Genomic DNA, 24743 nt, shown 5'->3' on the forward strand with positions numbered 1-24743 from the left:
GATAAGAGGATGGGTGATGAAGGTGATAAGAACTGTCTTCAGATAAGTGCTGTGCTAATGGTAGTTCTGGTGGTGACTGGAAAAGAAGAGCAATCAGTCTCTAGTGAAGTGGAATTGCTCCTCCAAAAATATGGGGGAGTTTTTCGCTGTCAAAATAATTAGTGTGGGTCAAAGATTTACTGGCAATTAGTGGGTGGAGACCAGAGGTGCTAACTCACACAGGATAGACCTACACAAGGAAGAATCAGCTTAACCCAAAGCTAAAATACCAAAAGTTTTACTTCCCTAATCTGCTTCCTCCCCAAGAAAACACATAGCAACTGGGGAAAAAAGCAATGTTTGGGGTTTATAACTGTATATAAAACTATTAAAGGACAACCTTTACTGTCAACATTTTAATATCTAAAAAGTATCAGTAAAAAAGAAAGTACTTCTCACTACCTGACCTGCTATAGATTCCCCGAACTGGGAGTGGGCTTTGCTGTACTCAGGAGTTTTCACCTCCAATCTGGGCAACTTTTCCATTGCAAAGGAAACTGAGCCAGACACAGTGGAGCAGGCCTCTAGTCCCTGTGGCTGGGGAGGCTGAGGTAGGAGAAGTGAGAGTTCAAAGCCACCCTCAGCAAAAGTGAGGAGCTCAGCAACTCAATGAGACCCTGTCTCTAAATAAAACACAAAATAGGGCTGGGGATGTGGCTCAGTGGTCAAATGCCCCTGAGTTCCAGTTGTTGACCAACTTATACTTCTTTTATGTGTTGTAAATAAATCTGGAAGTATCTCTATTTGGAAGTAAAGGATCCTTCAATTTAGAATAGATTCAGTTTAGAATATATGTTATCTCTTAGCACTTTGCTGAAGAGAAGTCAATGCTCATGTTGATTGTACATTTTGGAAGTAAATCCATTTTTTCTCTGTTTTAGGATTTTCTCATGATTTTTTAAAATCTATCTATCTATCTATCTATCTATCTATCTATCTATCAATTAATCATCTATTTATTTTTAGTATCAGGAATCTGAACCCAGGGGTATTTTACCACTGAGCTACATCCCAAGTTCTTTTTATTTTTTATTTTGATACAGGGTCTTGCTAAATTGCTTAGGGCCTTGCTAAATTGCTGTGGCTGGCCTCAAACATGCAATCCTCCTGCCTCAGCCTCCCAAGCCGCTGAGATTACAGGCATGTGTCACTCATGATTCTTAGACTGATTACTTTATCCTGTAATTTTACTATGTCTAAGAATGACTTTGTTCTTATTTTTCATGCTTAGAATAATGCTTATGAGTTTCTCTTTAAAAGAGGAATACTAGTAGTATTTCCTAGTAGTATCACTTGGGCCATGGATGTTTCTGCTAGAAATGGCTTCCCAATGACTTTCCTGAGGTTATGAACTAACTATATTGTTTTACTTTGAGATTTCTGCATAATCTGATTAGTGTAAATTAGGTACTGTCACCTCAGCACAGATTTGACTCTTCCACGTGGACTATTTCCTCCACATCTGCAGACAGATGATTGCCTTTGAGATCTATGTAAGTTTATAGGCACCATGGTGGGACAATTCTTGGCTTTTCACTTTAAGCAGGGAATCAAGTTCTTGCTGTATACAGGCTCTGCACTTCGAGTTTTATCCCCATGAAGTGTGAAAGTCCCAATTAGTGTATCCTGGTGTCTCATGGGCTCTGAAGCTTTAATTCATTTTTGTTCTGAGACTCCTTAATTTACATAACCTGGAGATTTTTCTAATGTTGAGCTTGGTTATGTACTATTAAAATGATTTAAAGAATTCTACCAAGTTTCTATGTTTCTTTGTTGGAAGGGTACAGAGTTTTTCTTCTGATATGTCTACCATCTTAAATGGAAGCCATTTCCAGCCTTTTATATCTTTACCTCAAGTTTTTATTACTCTGGTACAGATTAGGTGTTCAAGAAATGGCTGTGGAATCGTTGTGTAATTAAAGTATACATTATATTTTGGCCAAGTTGAACTTTGTATAAAAACTTTAAATAAACTTCATGGAAATACATACAGTAAGAGATTAATGCTGTTTTTGGTGGTGTGTCTATTAGCTTACTCATTTTCCAGTGGATTTCTCCCTCTCTTTTTCACTATGTAATTAGCTGTTAGGCTTATCTAAGAAATTGTTTTTTTTTTTATAACCCTGTAATTAAGCAAAGGGGTCTTGGGCCTTGGTCTCAGCAGATTCTGTGTCTAAATTCCATCTCTGCCACACACTCGAATGTTCAAGTTACTAGTGGGCACTCAGTAATCAGTTGTTGAATGAATGAATGACCTTTCCAAGTATCAGTTCCCCCCATGTAGAATGTGTACAATTACGGCAAACACCTCAGGGGTCTTTGAGAATTATGTGAGCTCATCCCTGTAAAGAATCCAACATTGTGTTAGAGTAAGAGCTCAATAAATATTAACTCTTATTATGATTATCATACAGTTACTTGAAATGCATATCTCACAGTCTTTAAATAATTATACTTCCCCTTTACTGTTTTTTATTTCCCCCATCACTTCCACTATTTAGATCTTCTTTTGAAAAATACCTACTCTTTATAGACTCTTTCTCGAAGATGGTACTAAGACCCCAATTTGCATAGTTCCATGACCTCCAGACTAAATTTATGGGGGAAAAAAGTTCTGACATATTTATGTATTAGTAACAATGGAATGGTTTTTCTCCTGATGAGTATTTATTACATTATTAGAAAATCTAAATCAGAAAAATAGAAGCTAAATAGAGTTCTGGCATTTCTGCACCAGTGGAAATATCAAGTCATATTATTCTAAAGGAGAGAAGGTTTCCCTGATTTAGTGCACATTAAAAACAAGGAAGAAATAAAAACACAATTTTCCCTGAGTTCATTCTGATTTTCACTTATTCCCTTTTAAGAGGGGAGTTAAAAATATCTAAGGGAAATTAGATCATCATATAGTTTTGTGCTATTATATTCCATTTAATATTCAACTACAATTTATGTATTTAACTATAAATTTTACAGTTCAATTTCCTAGCTTGATAATAAATACAGAAACTTACAGTGCCATCTTGTGAACAAACTGTAGAACTGCATTACTTCTGAGCTATATCCCTAGCCCCAGTATTCTTAAATTTTAAGTTGAAATGTAGTGTTGGAAGAGATATTGCACTAAAAGTTGCGCATAATGAAGATCAATCAGGATGCTTCTGTTGACTTATCTAGGCTTAATGTTAAAAGATGTTATCTAGTTGAGTTTTCCACCATTCCAGTTATTTCTGTAGCACATATAATAGCCAGAAAGGAAAGGTTAACATGTTTAGTGAAACTGTATAAGGAAAATTATCAAATTTCAGAACATTTTGATTCCAAAGGGAAGAAGGAAAGCCAGGGTGGGGGGGATTAGGCCTGATGTTCTGAATTGCATGGACTGTTGTCATGCAATTTGGTAACTGTTGTTACCAAAATGATTGAGAGAAGAGGAAATTGTTCCCAACACTAGGTACAGTGAACTCATCAGAGCCACCAGAGGCAGGGATAGTCTCTAGTTACCACAGAAAGAGAATATGGAGAGCTGACAGGGGTTATTGTAACTTACAGAAAAGAGTGATCTCTTATTAATGGAAGTTATTCCTGTATTCTTACTTTGATATAAGAAGATATAAGAAACATTGTTTTTAGGCTCAATGTAAAGCACATTACAGGTAAATTCAAGCCTTTGAATGAGCTAATGAAATAGAAACAAAGACAAAAACAACTACTTGCCATGTCCAGGGGCCCTATTGCTTGACTTCTTATCCTATTAGAACACCCTACAGGTATGTATGTTGAAAACAGGTGGGCATCACAATTAGGACAGTACAGAGATCTGGTGAAGGCAGTAATATAAGAAATAAATTTTTGTTTTAGGTCTTATGGGGGGGGGAGTGAATGGAAAACAAAAAAAAAAAGATTGTTTTTGTTAGAATTGGCTAATGAAAAACAAAGATGAAGAGACAATACCTGGGAAGGGCGATGGCTGTGGGTAAGGTAATGATGATAGTACATGAAATGTAATCTCTCTCTGTCTCTGTCTCTTTTGTGCATTGCTGGCTTGTACTTGCTAAGTGAGCACCCCACCCCTGAGCAACATCCCCGGAATCTCAATTTTTTAAAAACATTTTTTAGTTGTCAATGGACCTTTATTTTATTTATTTATACACAGAATTGAACCCAGTGCCTCACACATGCTAGGCAAGTGCTCTACCATTGAGCCACAATCCCAGCCCCAAGAATCTCATTTTTTTTTTTTAAGAGAGAGAGAGGAAGAGAGAGAGAGAGAGAGAGAGAGAGAGAGAGAGAGAGAGAGAGAGAGAGAGAGAGAGAGAGAAAGAGAATTTTTAATATTTATTTTTTAGTTCTCGGCGGACACAACATCTTTGTTGGTATGTGGTGCTGAGGATCGAACCCCGGGCCGCACGCATGCCAGGCGAGCGCACTACCGCTTGAGCCACATCCCCAGCCCCAGAATCTCATTTTTTTTATGAAATTATTTTGATGGCCAAAAGATAGCTTCCCAGAAGTACGTTGAAGAAAATACCAAAGACAAAGACAAGATGGGAGAACAGTAATAAATAAAGGCTTCTTTTGAAAAATAAAAAGGTTGGATCATTGCCTTAAGATCCTCCTTTATTACCAATGTTTTGAGCTCCTTCATTGATGGAAAGATCCGTGGGCCTCCTTGTCAGCTAAATAATTTAATTCCCTCTACTCCTTCCTATATGTTAAGGATGTGGTCATAAACATGCAGTGAAGTATGAGACTAAAGGAATTTTGCTCCTAAAACCTTGCTTTGAATTTTCTTGCCTTCATGGATTTAACTTAGATCCTTTAATGCCATACTAATTTGGTTTCATATTGAATGTCCTTTGGGCTTTCATTGTCATTTTTTTTTTTAAAGAAGTTTTCCATGAGTTCAAAATAATCCTTTTGGTGAAAAGGCAATTCAATTATAGTGACAGCATAAAAGGAACCCAATATGATGCAATTCTCCATTGAGATCAGATTTACTGCTAAACCCGGATGATTTTACAAAACCAAAATTTGTATTTGCATCCCAAGACTCTTGACTAAGAGACTTGATCAGAAACCAAAGCATTAAATAAAAGAGCATCTCTCATCTAAATAAGGAAGAACTGAATCAAGAGTGTATATGACTCTTTTGGGGATATAAGTTACCAGGGCACAGCCATTAAAGCAGATTTGAAAGCATGATTGTTAGATACTAAATATCCCCCAATATCTTTCCACTCAGGCAGAGGAGAAAATGTCTGACTCCTTCCATATCATGATATATCCATGCCATAGGAGGGTAATGCACACACTCCCAGCCTTACCACAAAGGTGTGTAGATTGCACTGTATTTCACTTTATCTTAAAATGCATCGTTCTCTGAAGATGTTAGTGTCTATGTTCAAATCATATCTATACCACTACATGGCAGTGTGACCATAACCCTTGTGTCTCAGCACATTCAATCCACAAAATGTGGTAATGTTAGTATCTATAACATAAGTTTTGTAAGATAGTATCACTCAGCATATATTGAGTTCCCCATGAGTGTTAGCTATTAAAAAGTCAATATATATGTTTATGTGTATATGTTTATATACTATTATTATTCATAGAAATTAGAGCATAAAATTTGGTATTATAGCCTGGAAAGTGGAACTTTTGTAAAAAAAATTTTATTGGTGCATTATAATTATACATAATAGTGGAATTCATTATGCCATATTTTTACATGCACATAATTTGATTAATCTCATTCCCCTTTTCTTTACCTTTTTCCTCTTCTTATCTTTCTCCCTGGTCTGTTTGATTTACTCTACTGATATCCCTTTTGTTATTATTCTTTATTATTATTTCAATTATAGTACATTGTCATTATGCTCATAATCAGGATTCATTGTGGTATATTCATACATGGAGAGAGCATAATTTGGTAGATTTCATTCCCTACTACTTCCCCATGGAAAATGAAACTTCCCTTAGGGGTGACTGATGACCAAAGATGAGATGTTGGAAGTCAAAATGAGGGAATTCTGTAAAGGCTTAAGTGAAATAAAGAAGGAGGGAACCAAAGGAGAAAATAGCCAAGCAGAGAGACATTTTTGCCAATGGGGAGAGACAAATATTGATTGTTAGTAGGTGTTCAGAAAATCTTTGGAACTGGAATTGATGGCAGAGATTTAGAATAGGGCCAGAATTTGGGAGACACTCCCCTCTTCCATTCCTTTGTCATATTTTATCATTGCACCTATAACTTCCTATTGAATTTAATCTCCTACATTCTAAACTTCCTCTATCAAAATGTGGTCCTAGGATTAGCTGCATGGACCTCCATTGGGAGTCTTGTAGAAATGCAGAATCCCAAGCCCCACCCTAGACCTGCATTCACACCTGCATTCTGAACAAGATGCCCAGGTGTTACCTATGCACTTCATATTTTGAGAAGTGCCACTTTCAAAGGCCTTAAACTTTTAGCATGGTGCCTGGCACTTAGTTGGTGCTTAATGGATGTTTATTGAATGAATTAAGCTGAATTCCTAGAGACTACCAATGGAGCTGCAGGTGGAGATGAAAAAAGTAAAATCAATCGAAAACTAAGGCCTCCACCTACAGCTAAACTTCTACAATGATCACAGTAACTAAAAAAAAAAAAATCATCTGCCTTGGCCCGCAGGTAGAAGTAAGGTACTCAAAGAGGAAAGAACAAAGTCATTAAGGACTGGAGCTAGTGAACCCTGGAAAGGAAGTATAAGAAAGAACACATCATAACTCAAAATGGATCAAGGAGCTTGATATCAAATCAGAGACACGGCGTCTGATAGAAGAAAAAGTTGGCTATGATCTACATACTGTGGGGTCGGGCTCCAAATTCCTCAATAGGACACCCATAGTGCAAGAGTTAATAACTAGAATCAACAAATGGGACTTACTCAAACTAAAAAGTTTTTTCTCAGCAAAAGAAACAATAAGAGAGGTAAATAGGGAGCCTACATCCTGGGAACAAATCTTTACTCCTCACACTTCAGATAGAGCCTTAATATCCAGAGTATACAAAGAACTAAAAAAATTAGACAATAAGATAACAAATAACCCAATCAACAAATGGGCCAAGGACCTGAACAGACACTTCTCAGAGGACATACAATCAATCAACAAGTACATGAAAAAATGCTCACCATCGCTAGCAGTCAGAGAAATGCAAATCAAAACCACCCTAAGATACCATCTCACTCCAGTAAGATTGGCAGCCATTACGAAGTCAAACAACAACAAGTGCTGGCGAGGATGTGGGGAAAAGGGTACACTTGTTTATTGTTGGTGGGACTGCAAATTGGTGCAGCCAATTTGGAAAGCAGTATGGAGATTTCTTGGAAAGCTGGGAATGGAACCACCATTTGACCCAGCTATTCCCCTTCTCGGTCTATTCCCTAAAGACCTAATAAGAGCATGCTACAGGGACACTGCTACATCGATGTTCATAGCAGCACAATTCACAATAGCAAGATTGTGGAACCAACCTAGATGCCCTTCAATAGATGAATGGATAAAAAAAATGTGGCATTTATACACAATGGAGTATTACTCTGCATTAAAAAATGACAAAATCATAGAATTTGGAGGGAAATGGATGGCATTAGAGCAGATTATGCTAAGTGAAGCTAGCCAATCCTTAAAAAACAAATGCCAAATGACTGCTTTGATATAAGGGGCGTAACCAAGGACAGGGTAGGAACGAAGAGCTTGAGAAGAAGATTAACATTAAACAGGGATGAGAGGTGGGAGGGAAAGGGAGTGAGAAGGGAAATTGCATGGAAATGGAAGGTGATCCTCAGGGTTATACAAAATTACATACAAGAGGAAGTGAGGGGTAAGGGAAGAATAATACAAGTGGAAGAAATGATTTACAGTAGAGGGGGTAGAGAGAGAAGAGGGGAGGGGAGGGGAGGGGAGGGGAGGGGAGGGGAGGGGGGATAGTAGAGGATAGGAAAGGCAGCAGAATACAACAGACACTAGAATGGCAATGTGTAAATCAATGGAAGTGTAAATGATGTGATTCAGCAATCTGTATATGGGTAAAAATGGGAGTTCATAACCCACTTGAATCACCCACTTGGATCACATTTTTTAGATGCACATAGAAATTGCCACTTAAAAAAGCAATAATCATTATACCTGCCTTTGGAGTTTATCCTAACTCATTGGATATGCTGACAATGACTTTGAAGTGTCCACTTAAAATATAAATTTAAAATATTCATTTTCTAGGCTTCTTTGAAAAAGTATACCTATGTTTTAGCGTAGCTCTGAAAAGACGGAATCATCTTCCATCCTTTCTCATTACATATAATCTACCTATAATTCTTATATAACTTTTCTTCACAATCTGACTTTACATAAATTTCTTCCTTTACATTTCTGAAGTGACCACCTGATCCAGGATCTTATTACCTAGTGCTGATACTGTCTTCTAACTGGGAATTTGGTATCACCATTGCAAACTTGGAGACAGGTGGACCTAGGCTTGACTCCATCCCTTGTAACCTTACATTATTTCCTGTCATGGTTTGGATGTGAGGTGTCCCCAAAAAGCTCATGCATGAGACAATGCAAGAAGGTTCAGAGGAGAGGAGAGATGATTGGGTTATAAGAGTCTTAATCTAATCAGTAGATTAATTCCCATTAGGGAATTAACTGAGTGGCAATTGAAGTGGTAGGGTGGGAATTGGGGTGTGGCTTTTGGGTATATATATTTGTAACTGGCAAGTGGAGACCTTGCTTTCTGCTTTCTCGTTATCATGTGAGCTACTTCTCTCCACCATACTCTTCTGCCATGATGTTCAGCCTTACCTGGAGTCCCAAGGAGTGAAGCTAGCTTTCTGTGGACTAAGACCTCTGAAACTGTGAGCTTCTAAATAAACCTTTCCTCCTATACAGTTCTGGTTGGGTCCTTTAGTCACAGCAGTGAAAAAGTTGACTAACATACTTCCTGATTTGTAAAATGGCCATTAACATGGGATTTTTCTTATAGAATTGTTATATAGAAGTAGAATCATAATTGTGTGTAAATTAAATGCATACCAATGGTTAGGAGCTCAGGCTCCAGAGCCAGACTGCCTTGTTAAATATTCTGTTATTTACTAGCTCTGTATTCTTTGGAAAATTGTATCACCTGTCTGTGCCTCAGTTTCCTTATTTGGAAAAGGAGAATAATGATAGTATTTATCTCATATAAGGTTTATGATGAATAGATGAGCAATATTTTACATGTGAAGTGGTATATATTTATATATACACACACACACACACATATATATATATATTTTAATCTAACAACTATACACTATATATATTTGAAACACATAGCAAGTTGAATATTTATTTAAAAATAAGTTCTCAAAATAGCTATTTACAGTACAATGAGAGGGACATGTAAAAACAATAGAAAGGGATGAAGTCAGTCCTGCTGTGGGAGGCCCATATTTCAACATGTTGGGGTGATGTTCACTGACACCACTGGTGGGCTGAGATGTGGTGGCAATAAGAGACCTTCATCTAATGCTGGACTTATTTCATCTTTGACACCTGCAGAGACAGGGAATGGGGTGGGGGGAATCTGGCTAGGGATCCTTGTATTTGGGAACAGGATGGCCAAAGGGGTGAGCCATCAGGAGGGGCCCAGTGTGGCAGGAGGGCTCATTTTAAGCCAACAAGCCTCTAGCTCCCTGTTTAAAGTGGGAATTTGGAGGTGTCCTGAAGGTCCTTTCCCAGTCCAGGGTAGCTTCACAGTGGGAGGGGTAGGCATGGAAGGGTCTCAGGATAGAAACTCTCTTAGAAAACAAAAGCAAAACCCAACTGAACAGGGAGTGGAGACAGTGGAGAGATTAGCAAAAATGAATCTGAATGGAAGTGTCACCCTCTCTCTGGACAGAAGACAAAGCAGCCACTGGTTGAAAGGAGTCATTAGTAAACTCACAGGAGTGCACATCAGCACATCCAACAAGATAAAGTGCAGTTCTTTGCTTCTGATAACGCATCCATACTACTTCACCAGGAAATCCAGAGGGCAGTGGTGTAGCCTACTAGAAGGTGCAAGGATAGTCTACCTGTACACAAGATGGCAGAACTGGACTCAGTGATGGACTTGCAGTTCAACTGGTTGTTAGGCATGAATCAGTACAGTTCACTCTTTTGCAGCAAGGGTTATAATGGTAGGTGTTGAGGCAGGTGGTGTTGGTACCTGGGTGGTTACAGAAGTCACAGCAGGTGGTGGCCATGGTGGAAGGCTTAGGCTTTGAGTGGAGGGGCGGCAGCCAGTAAAGGTACTGCATCTGGCTTGTGTACTCCTGTCGAGGTGACCCCTGGGCCAGGTTGTCATGGGCAGAGGCCTCACTGGGGAAGGTGCTGGACTTGGAGGCCAAAGGACAGGTAAGGAGGCTGTCACAGTGCTGGAAGAGAGAGGTGCTACAAGAGAGGCCACAGTCTTGGCACACTTTGGCACTGCATCCTGAGAAGTATGTGCTGCAGAGCAGGCTGAGGCCATTGTTGGGGGAGGTTGGTAGAAGGTCATCCAGGCTGCCCTGGGGGAACTGGACATGGTCAGGAGTGAGGAGAAGGGGCAGATTATCTCATCCCTTTCAGGTTGTTCCCCAAGTCTGTGGCTACAGGCTCCTTCTGCAAGCTCAGTAAGGCTTTCAGAGGCAGCTTCCTGGTCTCCCAGTAGCTGTCATAAGTGTCTACTGATCTGGATGGCTTGTAGTAGTTCTTGGCTGCCCACTCAGTGATGGACCACTGAAATGCCACACAGGCCATAGACGTGGTCAGATGCTCCCTGCCCTCGGCTAGCTGAGGCAGTGCGTCTGACAGGCATGCATGTCTTCTTCAGCTCTTGTGCTCACTCATGCCATCCATCCAGCTCAAAGTAGCTCTTGTCTTTCACTTGCAAGTTGATCCTCCAGCATCTGCTCACACTGTGCCTTGGCCAGAAAAAACTTCAAAGGAGATCATTTTCACCTGGAGGATTTCTACGAGCTCCTTGAGCTTGTACACAGCCCTCAACTCAGGCACATAGCCTGGGGAATTCAGGATGGCTCCAATGTCCACTACTAGTAATTGGCTTGACTACAGTAAATGAAAAGGCTTGTGTAGGTCTAGATGCTTGGAACTCCTTTCATGGATAGAGGAAGAGGTTGATGGCCACCCTCTCCAGTGGGCTGAATGTTCAGTGCAAAACCCACAGGCTGGAGAAGCTGAGTGAGCCCAGGGGGTTCTCCACTATCGCACAGAATTGGATGAGCCAGAATCCAAAAAGGGGATCCACCTTGTTCAGGCTGAGCAGGGTCAGGGTTGCCACCCATAGGAGCTTATCACTGCCACACTGAAGTTTGCTGGGGGTGGCATCTGCTTTGCTCTTGGAGAACTGTACAATTTCTGAAATAAGTCATCGTTGTGATCTGTGTCCTTTGAATACATGATATTCTGATTGAGGGGCTTCTGGGCTGGAGGCAGGACAACACTAAAAGCACTAATGTGTTGCCCACCTGGACTAGGGAGGACTCCCTGAGTGCTGCTTGTGGCTGAGGGAAGCAGCAGAGTAACCGTCGCAGCCAGAGCCTGGTGAGTCCTTGCTCTGGCAGGGTGCAAGGAACCCAATAATTGTGTGTGTGTGTGTGTGTTTAAATCTTTTGCCTTGAATTTCATTAATCCATTTCCATTGACCCCCTTACAAACCTTCCTGAAACGTCCTTCTCAGCATCAATTAGAATGTTGTAACCACAACACATAGGAAACTTGCCAAGGCTTCCTGAATCTTCCTAGTTAGCCACCCTTAGTGTGTCGATAGGATCTTTCCTCATGGAGCCAAGATTGCTGCTGAAACTCTCAAGGACCCCATCCTTACATAAAGAATTCAAAGCATGAGTTCAACAAGGCAAGGCAGATGGAGAAGGAAGTAGCAAGATGATTTTCAACCGAAGCATATAGTAAGACTTATGTTACAGCTCATTGCAAAGACTTGTGTGATACATTGTGAGAACTGATGGTCATCATTTATTAAAGTTACGAAACCAAAAGAAGGAATAGCTGTTGGAGATCTAATTTACTGCGCCTGTTCTACTTTCATCAGCTCAATTTCTTTCCCTGCTTCAAAACTCTTTCACTGCACCTCATTGCCTGCTCCAAATGCTGTAGTTTCCTCATTGAGACTCTTCAGGAGGTAGCTCTTTCATTTTCCCTATCTCATCTCCATGGGCCTCCTCAGTAAATCCACAGTGGTGCCAAACCATGCTATTAGTCATGACCCAAACATGCCTTGTATTTCCTGCTGCTATGATCTGACTGTGTCCCCTCAAATTCATAGGTTAAAACTTAATTACCAATGGGATAATATTAAGAGGTAAGGACTTTGGAAAGTGATTAAATCTTGAAGGCACAGTGTTCAAAACCGGAATTAGTGAATTTATAAAAGATGTTGAAAGATTCACCCTATGCCCATTTTGGTCTTCTGCCCTTCTGCCACATAAGGAAACAGTGCTCCTTCCCTTTGGGGGATGTGGCTTTGGGGCCATCTTGGTAGCAGAGACTGAATGCTAGGCAGAAGCTGAAGTTGCTAATACCCTGATCTTGGACTTCTCAACCTCCAGAATAATGAGAAATAAATTTCTATTATTTGTAAATTACCCAGTCTGTGTTTTTTTGTCATAGCAGCAGGAATGAACTAAAATACATGCCCTCCTTGCCCCATGTTTTGAAGCCTATGATCCAGTACTCATTTCTCCCTCTTCTAGTCACCACAACATAGATGGAGGCTTCCTGATCATCTCTACATGTCAGATTCAACCTTTCCTTAAGGGTCTGTAGGGCAGCCCCAAATGGCTATAGTAAGGCTCCCTCACTGAGGCTTCCTATGGGCTACATTTTCAGTGTGTAGTCAAGGTCATAAACACTGATTTAGTGGACATATTCAAGGTCATAAACATTAGCTTGTGAGCATGCACCAACTGATGTAACCTGTTGGCAGTGTGCCTTCTTTTTCTCGCCTGCATATAAAAAAGACCCATGGAAATGACTCAGAGGGCTGATGCTGAAGCTGGGGCCTGGTTAGGAGGTATTTTTGCCTCTGAATAAAGCATGTCTACTATCCCAACTGCATCTGCATCTTCTTCTACCTGCTGGGATCTCAAATTTGTTTCCTGGGCCTGAGCCTCCCCCGTCACAGGGTCCATAGCAAATATCTTCTCTTCTCCCAAAACATGGTCTGATCCTTCTGGGCAGAAAGTCTCATTCCTTCACATTCCTAAGGTCTTTAGTATCATTTAAATGTTCTTTAGTATTTTAGTTACAGAAATAGGCTATACATTTTCATCCTTACATCCCATTTCTCTCAACTATGCTTAATAATAATAATTCCATGACATTTATTGTTTACCATTGCTAGGCATGTTTATATTTAACATTTTACATGTATTATCTCATTTTTGTATCACACTAACCCATAAAGTTGAAAATTTCTCTTTTAAAAATGACTTAAATCAAGGGTGGATTAGTGACTTCTCTTGAGTTAAAATTCAAATCCCATATTTTTAAACAGTATGCTATATGTTTCTTTAATATAATACTTTGCATTATTAAGTTTTCCTTACGTTGTGTGCATGTGCATATGTGGTACTGGGTTTGAACCCAGGCCTGTCACAAACACATACTAGATAAGTGTTCTACTCCTAAGCTACTTCCCCAGTCCTTTATTATTATTATTATTATATTATAAGTTAATTTTTTTGTAGTGGTAGATGGATGGTATGCCTTTATTTTATTTATTTTTGTATGCAATGCTAAGGATTGAACCCAGTGCCTCACATATGCTAGGCAAATGCTCTGCCACTGAGCCATAGTCATAGCCCCATTTTTATTTTAATTTAAGACAATTTTTTTACCAAGTTGCCAAAACTAGCCTGGAACTTGTGATCCTCCTGCCTCAGCCTCCAAAGTACTTTGGGATTACAGGCATGTGTCACCACAAACAGTTTATTACACTTTTGTCTAAAAGAATGAAAGAATATTTGTATAATTTGGCTAATAAAGACAGCCAACTGTGTAATATATGCCCTGACTCCACTTCTTTTCTCTATTTCTCTCTCCCCCATCCCTCAAATTCAACAAAAACAAAATTGTGTTTTTGTGTTGATTAAATTACCTGGATATTTGACTCAACTTTTCCCATTTTACCTTAGTTATATTCTTCAGCTATTAAAAAATGACAAATACGAGAATTAATTAAACACATACTGGTAGTATGTGTCAAGTTGTATGCTAAGTCGCACATGGGCTGCATCCAACCAAGTCCACAGAAAGTTGTTTAAATATATAATGTTTTTTACAATTTCCTTCGATAATTGGTAGGTCGTCGATAAGTGGGTGTAGTGGCTTAGTGAGGTCAGGTCTCAGGATCGTCTTCTTGGTGCAGTTCTCTAGACCTTTCCCTCACGGCGGCAATGTGGCTGTTGCAACCTCACACAACTGACCCTTAAACAAACATGTTCAGAGGCAGGAAACAGGGAAATGCAGGGCAGATTTTCTTTTCACCAACTCTATCATCAGGGAAAAAAAACTCTTCAGGAAGCTTTTGCTGATTTCTGGATGCATCTCAATGGACAGAATTGTGTCACATGCTTGTCTCTGGTTCACCAGCCCCATCTTCCCTCAGATAAATAATCTTCTGATATTTCAACTAAATTGGGATTCTGTTAGTAAGGAAAAGGCAAGGGAAATGGATTCAAGTCAACAAGAAAAATGATCTCCCACATGGTCTTCTACACACTTGGGGAAAAAGGGATGTGGTTCTTTCCTTCCCAGATGAAGCTCCCTCCCAGTAAGGTAGATGGCTAATATTTTTAAAAGTTTGTACAACATGATGAGCAATAAAACAGGAAGCATACAAGGCTCTGTGCAGTAGACTGATGTCTGCTCAAGGTAGAGTGCTTCTGGAGCCGTTTCTCTATGAAAATGACTTTTTTCTTTTTTTGGTACTGGGGATTGAACTCAGGAACACTCGACCACTGAGCCACATCCTCAGCCCTATTTTGTATTTTATGTAGAGACAGGGTTTCACTGAGTTGCTTAGCACCTCGATTTTGCTTAGGCTGACTTTGAACTCGAGATCCTGCCTCAGCCTTCGGAGCTGCTGGGATTATTGTCTTGGGCCATTGCACCCAACAAAGATGACATTTTAACTGATACCAAAGAACAAGAATGAGTTGGCTATGTACAGGGCAAGGAGGAGAGCACAGAAGCAAGTGCGAGTCCTTGGTGAATGCTAGAGAAGATAAGAGAAAGCAAGTGTGAATACTTAGTTGGTAGAACAAAATTGGAGAGGGGTCAAGACTTTTTGCTGGCCACAAAATCCCATTCTCTTCTTTTATACCTCCAGAATGTGGCCAGGTCAATGGAGACCCAACTACATTATATTTTCTGGGTTCCCTTCCTTTTGGAGGGGCAAACAATGATCAGTGGCAGTGATGGGTATATTTTGGAGCCAATGCCTCAGACAGTGGATGTACCTTCCTTATGCTCTCCTACCCCCCATCCCACTGGATGCTCTTTTTCTGTTGCTATGGCACCGTGTCAGCCTCTTATTTGAGGATAATCCTCTCAGAGACTTGTTCAGTGTTGCTACAGCAGCCGTGAGCATCACCCAGAAAGAACTGTGGAGCCCCTACCCAGACCTGCTGAATTGGAAACTCTGAAGATGAGGTCTAGCATAAGCAATGTGTGTTTTTAGAAACCCTCCAAGTAATTTTGATGCATGATTAAGTTTGAGAACCACTGTACTAGAAGAAAGAAACCTAAGTGCCTGAACATCCACATGGAACAAAGTTGGATATATGATTTTGGAGTTTAGGAGAAATTTTTGGATGGGAGAGGATCAAATTTGTGTGATATTTAAAATGATAGGAATGGATAAGGTAGCTTAGTGGGAGGAATAGAGACAGAAAGGGAAAGAAGACCTAAGATAGAGGCATGGGTAACTCCATCCTTTAGAGGGAGGGAAGAGGAGCAGCAGCCTGCAAAGTAGTCTGAGAGGTGGTAGCTAGAGAAATTAAAGGCAAAGAGTGCATTGTTATGGAAGTCAAGATTATTAATTTCTGGGAGGAAGTTGGGGCACCTTCTGGGGAAGGCAGAAATTCTCCCCTTCTCATTGAATAATACTAGTGCATTCTTGGAGAAGTGACCCTGACTCAAGAGTAAAAAATAGTCCCTTTCTTGACAAAGTTCTGTGTAGGAATGATCATGAGGCCCAATTTCAGCTAATCAGATGCAAAGGGAAGTGTATTAGAGGATTTTGTGAAAATTCTTCTTTAAATCAAAAAAAGAAAGAAAGAAAGCAATAAGAAGACACTGTCTATCTGTCCCATTGGATGTAAATAATACAGTACTGAATACAATAGTCCCCCTTATCTGTGGGGGATACATCCAAGATCCCCAGTAGATTGGAGAAACTATATATAGTACTGAGCCACACACAAACATATTGTACTATGTTCTTTTCTGTACATGCATACCCCTGATAAAGTTTAATTTATGAATTAGGTATAATAAGAGATTAACAATAACAAAATGTAACAACTATAATAATGAATGCACTATCTTTCTCTCTCAAAATTTCTTTCTGTACTATATTCAAAATGAAGTGAATGACATAGGCATTGTGATGTAGAATTTGATCACTACCATAAGGGTTACTTGAACTTAAATACTGCAATAGGACAGTTGATCTCATAACCAAGATGGTTATTACATGACCAATCGGTGGATAGTGTACACAGCATGGATCCAAGAGATAAAGGGATAGATAATTTAGTCTCCAATGGGACACAGACTGTGTTGAGATTTTATCACACTACTCAGAATAGTATACAAATTTAAAACTTATGAATTGTTTATTTCTGGAATTTTCCATTAAATATTTTCAGATTGTAATTGACTGTGGGAGACTGAAACTGTGGAGAACAAAACTGCAGATAAGGAAGGCTACTGTTCTATTGGCAGTTTTTTGTGACTATGTGAGCGTCATTTTAATATCATTCATTTCCTCACTTGTAAAATTGAGATAATGGGGCTGGGGATGTGGCTCAAGCGGTAGCGCGCTCGTCTGGCATGCGTGCGGCCCGGGTTCGATCCTCAGCACCACATACAAACAAAGATGTTGTGTCTGCTGAAAACTAAAAAGTAAAAAAAAAATATTAAAAAAAATTGAGATAATGTTCGTATCTATCTCAGGAAGGATGGAATTGACCCTTTGGTCACCAATAAAAAGGGAATGAAGGAACCAAATTCCTTGAGGACATGGTTGAGATACCAAATCTACCAAACCAAATTTTCTGTTATGTACGTTTATACATTTCCTTGTTGTTTAGTCAGTTTAATTTAGGATTTCTGTTACTTGTAGCTAGAAGCAGTTTATCTGATACAGTGATACATAAAGACTGCTTTAGTTTTTAATTGTCAGAGAGTCACCAACTTATTTCAAATTCTCAAGGAAGATTATTTGTATGAAGTATTGTTCAACTAGTGTTGTAAAGTACTTTTCTAATAAAATGGAATCAGCAACCTAATCTTATAAGACAACAACAAAAATCATCCTAGGAATAATGGATTAAGCATTTTACTTATCTGAGAATGAATATATATTTCTCATTAATGTATTCTACAATTCAAGTCATATTTTAATATTAAAACTTCCCTGAAACTAATTTTTTGAATTCTCATTTGGCATAAAAGATGCAAATATTGAAAGTCTATGTCTTATCCTTCCTTCAACCTTGAGTAATTGTAGGGATTGAAAATTAGGTCTTTGGAAAGAACATCTTGAATATTAAATATGCAAAATACTATAAACATAAAATATATATCCACACAAAGTCAATGGTTTGACTGGTTGAAATATTGATATCTTAATTTCATTTAGAAAATTAATCTATTAAAATACAATGAAGTTTAATACTTCAAATTAATTTTATTTACTGCTGGAGCACTGAGGCTGTAGAAAGAATTTTAATCTAGAAATCAGAAGCTTTATGTGTTAGTTCCCTTCCTGCTACTAGTTGTATGGTCTCGGATGCATAATTAACCCTCTTGTTACCTTATCTAGCAAGTGAGGAGAGGTTGGTACCCTGTAAAATTCTTCCAGTTGTATAATTCTATAATTTGAATTATGTCTAAATTTCTAAAGTAAAAATAACTATAGACAGATTTTTATAAGTATATTATATATAACCTACTCTGTTTCCAATTCCAAATTGGTAATTGCTTTCATTTCATAACTTGATCTCATTTCAAGCATTTCTCTTCAGAATTATTTACTAGGAGCAGGTAGGAAGCTTCCATATAGATGAGTTTTAATTAAAATACTTGCCTACCATGCACTGGCAAGACACATTCTAAGGAGAGGTACAAATAGATTGTCACAATGAAAAAAGAAAGTTCTTTTGGGTGGTAGTTAGAAACAGGATTACAAGTAAGTACAATTCTTTAAGCGGCAATAGATTTCATAAACCATGAGATTACCATTAATAACATTCTTATTAAAATGCTACTGTTGACATTTCCACTTAGTGGTATAGGTTGTATCAATGGGATTAGTTTTATGGTGAGGAGTTTATAGAATTTGGTCTGTACTGCAGTGTCTTCTATGGCAAACATGTTTTGTTGGTCCAATGACCAAAGTCAGCATGTGCAAATATGAACAGCAATAATGAATGCTGGTTTTCTATGTACCTTCCTCAGTATTAGTAAGCAAATGTTGTACTTCCTTTTAGCTACTGTTCCTCTTGTTTCTCTCTAAACCACTCTCACAACCCCCCAACAAAAGATGTATATATTTACATGACTATTAATTTAGCTTTTTCTTAAATTCACTGTCTTCTCTAATTTTAAAATGCTGTAGTACTTAACCTTTGACTTGATAAAAACATGAATCAATTGAGTTAAACTGCTGTTCTTCTAGAACTTAAAAGGTAAAATGCCAATATAAATATGTGGCAATTATCACCAGAACTGTTCATTTTTAACTATTAAATTTAAACAAAGAGCAATTGCTGTTTGTTCATGCAAAACAAACAGTGCCTGCTTAAGATCTCTTTGATTAATCTGCTTCCCTGCTTGCAGATTCAGGAGGAAACACTGCCTCAGGCTCAGCACACATACCCTATGAAAAGAAAAAAAGCTTTGCTGTTTCAGGCAATTGTTAGGGCTTTCCAAATAAAAGGGGATTTGGGGATAAATGATGCACTATCCACCCAGGGCAAAGGGGACCAAACTCTGAGGCACAGGTCAATATATCCAAGGTCCCACAGATGCAGCCCAGCTTTAGAGCAAGCCTCAAAGACATAAGGTGTGCTTGTAGGTGGGAGGGTAATTGAATGGGCAGAAGTAGAGGATTTACAGAGGAGGAAACTATTATCAGATATACAACCAGATTGTATTAGAAAAATGCATCCAAAACAAAATAATGAGAAGGAGAAAACTTTCTAAACTACAACTTCTGAAGGCAAGACACATGGCCCTGTTTTGCTCAGCAGGACAGGTCATCTGGAAGGATACTAGGACGGGAGAGATTGATTGAGCCAGATAGTAGAAGGCTGTTTTGGGCACACACATATCCACCTTCTTGCTCTTCTCCAGCATCACAACTTGAATAAAAATCTACAGAAAATTACAAATGCAAACTGTATTTGGATTTCTCTTAGAAACTGGTATAAATGTAGAGATGGATGTTCCAGAGATCATGAAGCAAAAAAGAATGTGTTTCCAGACAGCTGTGGGAAATCACAGGGAGGGCTTCACATAGGCCCAGGATGAGATGGAAATGTGTATCAGACCTGTGGGGAAGGGTAGCCCCAAGTGACCACAGATTACAGATGAATGAACTGGTCACTGCCTACTACATTTTAGGTGTTAGCTACCTAAGTCTTTTATATCACTAGTGTCACCAGATCAGAAGGGCAGAAACTAGCCCTGGGAGCAGGGCTGGTAGGAACAGGGTGATGGGAAGATCCCAGCCACTGAAGGGAGACATATTGATGAAGTCCCATAGGAGCCAAGTTTCTAAGGTTGTATATGTGAGGAGTATTGTGAGTTGTGTCTGGGAGGTGTGACCAAGTAAGAGGAATTTTAATGATCCAGAGAGAGGAAACCAGTTAAATAGCATAGCCTGAGGATGATGTGGGAAGAGGGGTGCTTATGGGGTTTTCCTAGGTGGATTCATGGGCTCACCTATCAACTCTCTCTTTCAGGTTTGAACATTTCACACTCTATTGGTTCCTTGAATGAGAAAGCTGATATGCAGATTCACCATCTTCTCATTCAAATTTGAGGCAGAACAGAGTAACTTGTAGATACTAGGGGCCATCTGGACCTTCTGTAAAGGGACAAGGACAGGGATAGGAACTGATATCAATATGACAGAGTTCACTTTATGCAGAGGGTGGTGGGAGTCATGAATGATAATGTATTATGTACTACAGATCAGGTCGAGACAATATGTGATCAAGTGTCTTTTTTTTTTAGAGAGAGAGAGAGAATTTTTTAATATTTATTTTTTAGTTTTGTAGAGCATTGGTTCATGTTGAAATACATGTGGAAAAAACATGATGGGAAAAGAACCATCTTGGGTATTGAGGACACAAGGATGAATGCTATCATTGTTCTAAAGAAACTCTCTGGACGATAGAGAAACACTTGAATTAAAGAAAACAAAGTCTTATGTGCTGTTTCAGATGCAGGTACCGAGTCTTATTATGGGAGCCCACAGGAGGATGCCTAACTCAGCCTGGGAACTAAGGACAGCCTCCGAGAGGAAGAAAGTCACGTCAAATGGGATGTCAATATGCATTTGTATATAAAGAGACAGAAAACTGGCCCAGGGAGCCTTGGGTTACCAAATTATTACCAAATTCTTTTAAAACCTGTGGTCCATCTATTCAAAGTCCATCAGATAAATATATATACAGAATGAATGATCAGCTTGGCCCTAAATCAGTTGAAATGGTTGAGTTAGGACAGACTGTGGGGATTGTGCCAAGGCAAACTGCCTTTCTCCTAAATTTTTCTTTGCACCTTGTGCAGTATCCATCACCCTGACTTCCACTCAGGCCTTATCAGGTCAGGGCTGCGGGGGCAGTACCCTAAGCCTGCAGCACCTGTTCAGCAACGGAAAAGGAAACAATGAAGACTGTCTGCACACAGACTCACACTTGGACTTCTTTTCTAAGCCCTGGGGAAAGCTTCTTCCTCTCACAGTGATCAATAAAATGCCTTTAGAATGATCAGATTTAACAATATTACTATTCTTTGGGGTTTTGGAGGAGAGATGGGATGGAGAGGAGCCCTGACTTTGATGTATAAAGGAAGCTAGAAATTAGTGTTTCTAAGAAAGGGAAGACTAGGCCAAAGGTACTGGTCATGAGATTCCTGCATGTAGCTGGCATGCATCTTGGTTGGACCCCACATGTAAGCAAGGACTGTGGGGGAGAGCAGGGAGGAGGAATTCGAAGTAGCTGGGGCATCACTCTGTAGAGGTGGATGGGTCATCGGATGATGCAAAGTAGCATTGACAGGAACAGACACTTACTGCAGAACCATCACTTCTTCATATTAAAAGCCCACTCAAGCCATTTTTGCAGTTTCCTTACTACTCTCCTGGTTCTCATCCACTCCCAGAACTCATTAGCTGAGGTTCCTATAGTGGGTAATTAACTACTGGCTCCCTGCAAATTGGAACCTGTTGGAGAGTGTCTAGGAGGCATGGGGTTCTATCAAGTGTGAAAAGCACAGAAGAGGAAATATTTTGCATGTTGGGCTGAAGCTCTGGGGTTAAGACCAGGGAAGGCATGGGCTGTGTTGTGACTACCCCAGGCAGTGTACTGGGGAGAGAAAGCAGTATACTGAAAGGAAGAGAACTGAGGTGAATCTGCTTGGTGTAGGGCCTTGAATGGGGAGTAAGAATGGAGTACTTTTAAGAGCTGTTTGGAACAAAGATAAACATGACAATTTCATTCTCAGATCTAAAGAAAGGGTGCAACAGTTTGAGGAAGGGGTACTGCACAGATTATCTACGCTGCATAGTAAATTACTCCAACAAAAAAATTAGTGACTTAACACAACAATATTTATCTCACTGAGCACAGCTTAGTTGGGTCTCCTGCTTCAGGGTCTCTCACGGGCTACAACTGAGGTGTCAGCTGGGCTGCGGAAATCTTGAGGTTCATCCCAGGAGAGTGCACTACCATGCACTTTCACATGGTTGTTGGCAGGATTTAGTTTTCTTGTAGATTTTTAGCTGGGGTCCCCCTCGGTTCCTTGCCAGGTGGGCCTTTGCATTATGGTGGCTCTCAGTAGAGTAACCAGTGGCCACAGAGGGCAAACCAAGCAGAAATCAGAGCCTTTTTATAATTTTTTTTTTTTTGGAAGTGATGTCCCATTATGTTGCTGCGTGCTAATTGCCAGCAGCCCGCCATTAGATCCAGACCACTCTCAAAGGGAGAGGATCACACACACATGCAAATAGGTAAGAGTTGTTGGGAGCCATATTAGAAGCTACTTACCATCATCAGGAAAAGAATAAACCTTATTAAAAATCCCCCACTCAGTGGGCAACATTAGAGATGGAACGTGCAGTTGTAGAAAAGGGGGAACATGAAAGCCTGAGGAGGGGAATCCTTTCACTTAGGCATTGGAAACAGTGTGGGGAAGAGGGGAGACTCCACAAGGCAGCAAAGAAGAAATACTGTCAAGATTTCTCAGGAAATAAGTGCAACATCTGCTGGGACAAGAATTATAAGGTTAGAATTCCATTTTGTTGCTAATGGCTTATTAATCAGAATTTCTTCTGCATCTTAGGGTTGAACAGTCACAGCTGGATGCAAGCTTTCTCCATAAGGCTAGTAAGATGTTTTCCAATAATTTCAGATTCTCCTCTTCCTATTACTAAATTACACCATATTTTTGCCTGTAACATACATTAGTCTTGTAGAGGGGCTGATTGGCCTGATTATGTTATGTGCCCTCTTACTAGACCAATAATTGCATCCAGGAGGGTGTAGTAATACAATTAGCCTACCTTGAAACTTATGCCCTCCTGTGTGGCTGAGACTGAGAGTCTCTATTGTAAGTAATTAGTGGTGTTCACCAAATATTTCCACTTCTAAGCACTTGGAAAGATTTTACTTCCCTAACCCATCAGAGTAGCTGGTGGCCATGTGACTTTCTTTGATCAATGAAAGTGAATATAAATAATGGGTGTCCCTTTTTGGAAAAAAAGAAAAAAAGGCTGTATTAGGCCAGACGTGGTGGCGCACGCCTGTGATCCCAGCGGCTTGGGAGGGTGAGACAGGAGGATAGCGAGTTCAAAGCCAACCTCAGCAATGATGAGGCACTGAACAACTCAGTGAGACCCTCTCTCTGAATAAAATACAAAATAGGGCTGGGGGTGTGGCTCAGTGGTCAAGTGCCCCTGAGTTCAATCCCTAGTAACCCTCCCAAAAGGCTGTATTGGGCTATAATTTACATATTATAAAATCCACCTTCTTTTATGATAAGATTCAGTAGTTTTTCAGTGTGTTTACAGAGTTATGCAGCTATCATCACTAATTCTAGAACATTTTTATTCTACAAAATATCCATGGCAGTCCCTCCCCATTTCTCCCTCCTGTCATTCCCTGGCCGTTACTAATCTATTTTCTGTCTCTAGGGGTTTACTTATTCTTGACAACTCATATGACATGTGACCTTTTTGTCACTGGCTTCTTTCATATGTTTCAACGTTTATACATATTTAAACATAGAGAGGTTTATATCATGTATCCATACTTCATCCCTTTCTATGATTAAGTAATATTCTGTCCTATGAACACACTATATTGGGTTAATCATGGACATTTGGATTGTTTGTACTTTTGGGCTTTTTATGATGAATATTGCTATACATATTTCTTAAGAGGTTTTATCCCAGGAGTGTGAGTGCTGTGTCCTGTGATAGCTGTTTTTCTTAAGCTGCTAAGATTCCGGGCTCAGTAGGGAGAAATGCCAATGAAGTAATGGAGTGTTTCCCAAAGCACTTACTTCATTTTATGTTCCCACCGGCAATGTTTAAGGGTTCCTACTTCTCCACCAGCACTACTTATTTTGTCTTTTAAATTTAGCTGTCCTTTGTGGTATCTCACTGTGATTCTGATTTGCATTTTCTAATGATGACTGATTTTGAGCATCTTTTCACCTCCTTATTGGCCATTTGTATATATTCTTTGGATAAACATCTATTTAAATCATTTGCTTATTTAATTGGTTTGCTTTTTATTGTTGATTTATAAGCATTCTTTATAGTTTCTAGATTTGAGTCTCGTAAGATAATAAATTTGCATTTTCTCTCATTTCCTTGGTTGCCTTCCTTTTTGATAATGTCCTTTGAAGCTCAAAGTTTTTTGTTGTTGTTTTTGTTTTGTTTTTTGATGAAGTCCAATCTACTTTTTCTTTTGTTGTTTGTGTCATATGTAAGAAGCCTGAGGTCACAGAGATTTATTCCTGTGTTGAGTTTTATAATTTTAGGTTCTACATTTAGCTTTAATATTTAGATCTATGATCCATTTTTGAGTTAATTTTTGTATATGATGTAAAATGGTGGTTCCACATCCTCTTCCTCTTCCTTCTTCTTC

The 24743-nt window shown here is 39.4% G+C and overlaps 1 long non-coding RNA gene and 1 pseudogene across 2 annotated transcripts in view; both read right to left on the reverse strand.

Moving 5' to 3' along the window:
- LOC308654458 overlaps positions 1 to 24743 on the reverse strand; it is a 1408498-nt gene that overhangs the window by 763796 nt on the left and 619959 nt on the right. The gene's annotated exons all lie outside the window — the stretch shown is intronic.
- On the reverse strand, positions 10191 to 11396 carry LOC308652069 (spermatogenesis-associated protein 2-like; annotated as a pseudogene). Its single transcript has 2 exons — positions 11277 to 11396; positions 10191 to 11160 (listed from the first exon to the last, which is right to left on the reverse strand). The product of its transcript is annotated as a spermatogenesis-associated protein 2-like (transcript).

This window comes from Spermophilus citellus (assembly GCF_964194105.1).
Source record: "Spermophilus citellus genome assembly, chromosome: 1".
NCBI lineage: Eukaryota > Metazoa > Chordata > Mammalia > Rodentia > Sciuridae > Spermophilus > Spermophilus citellus.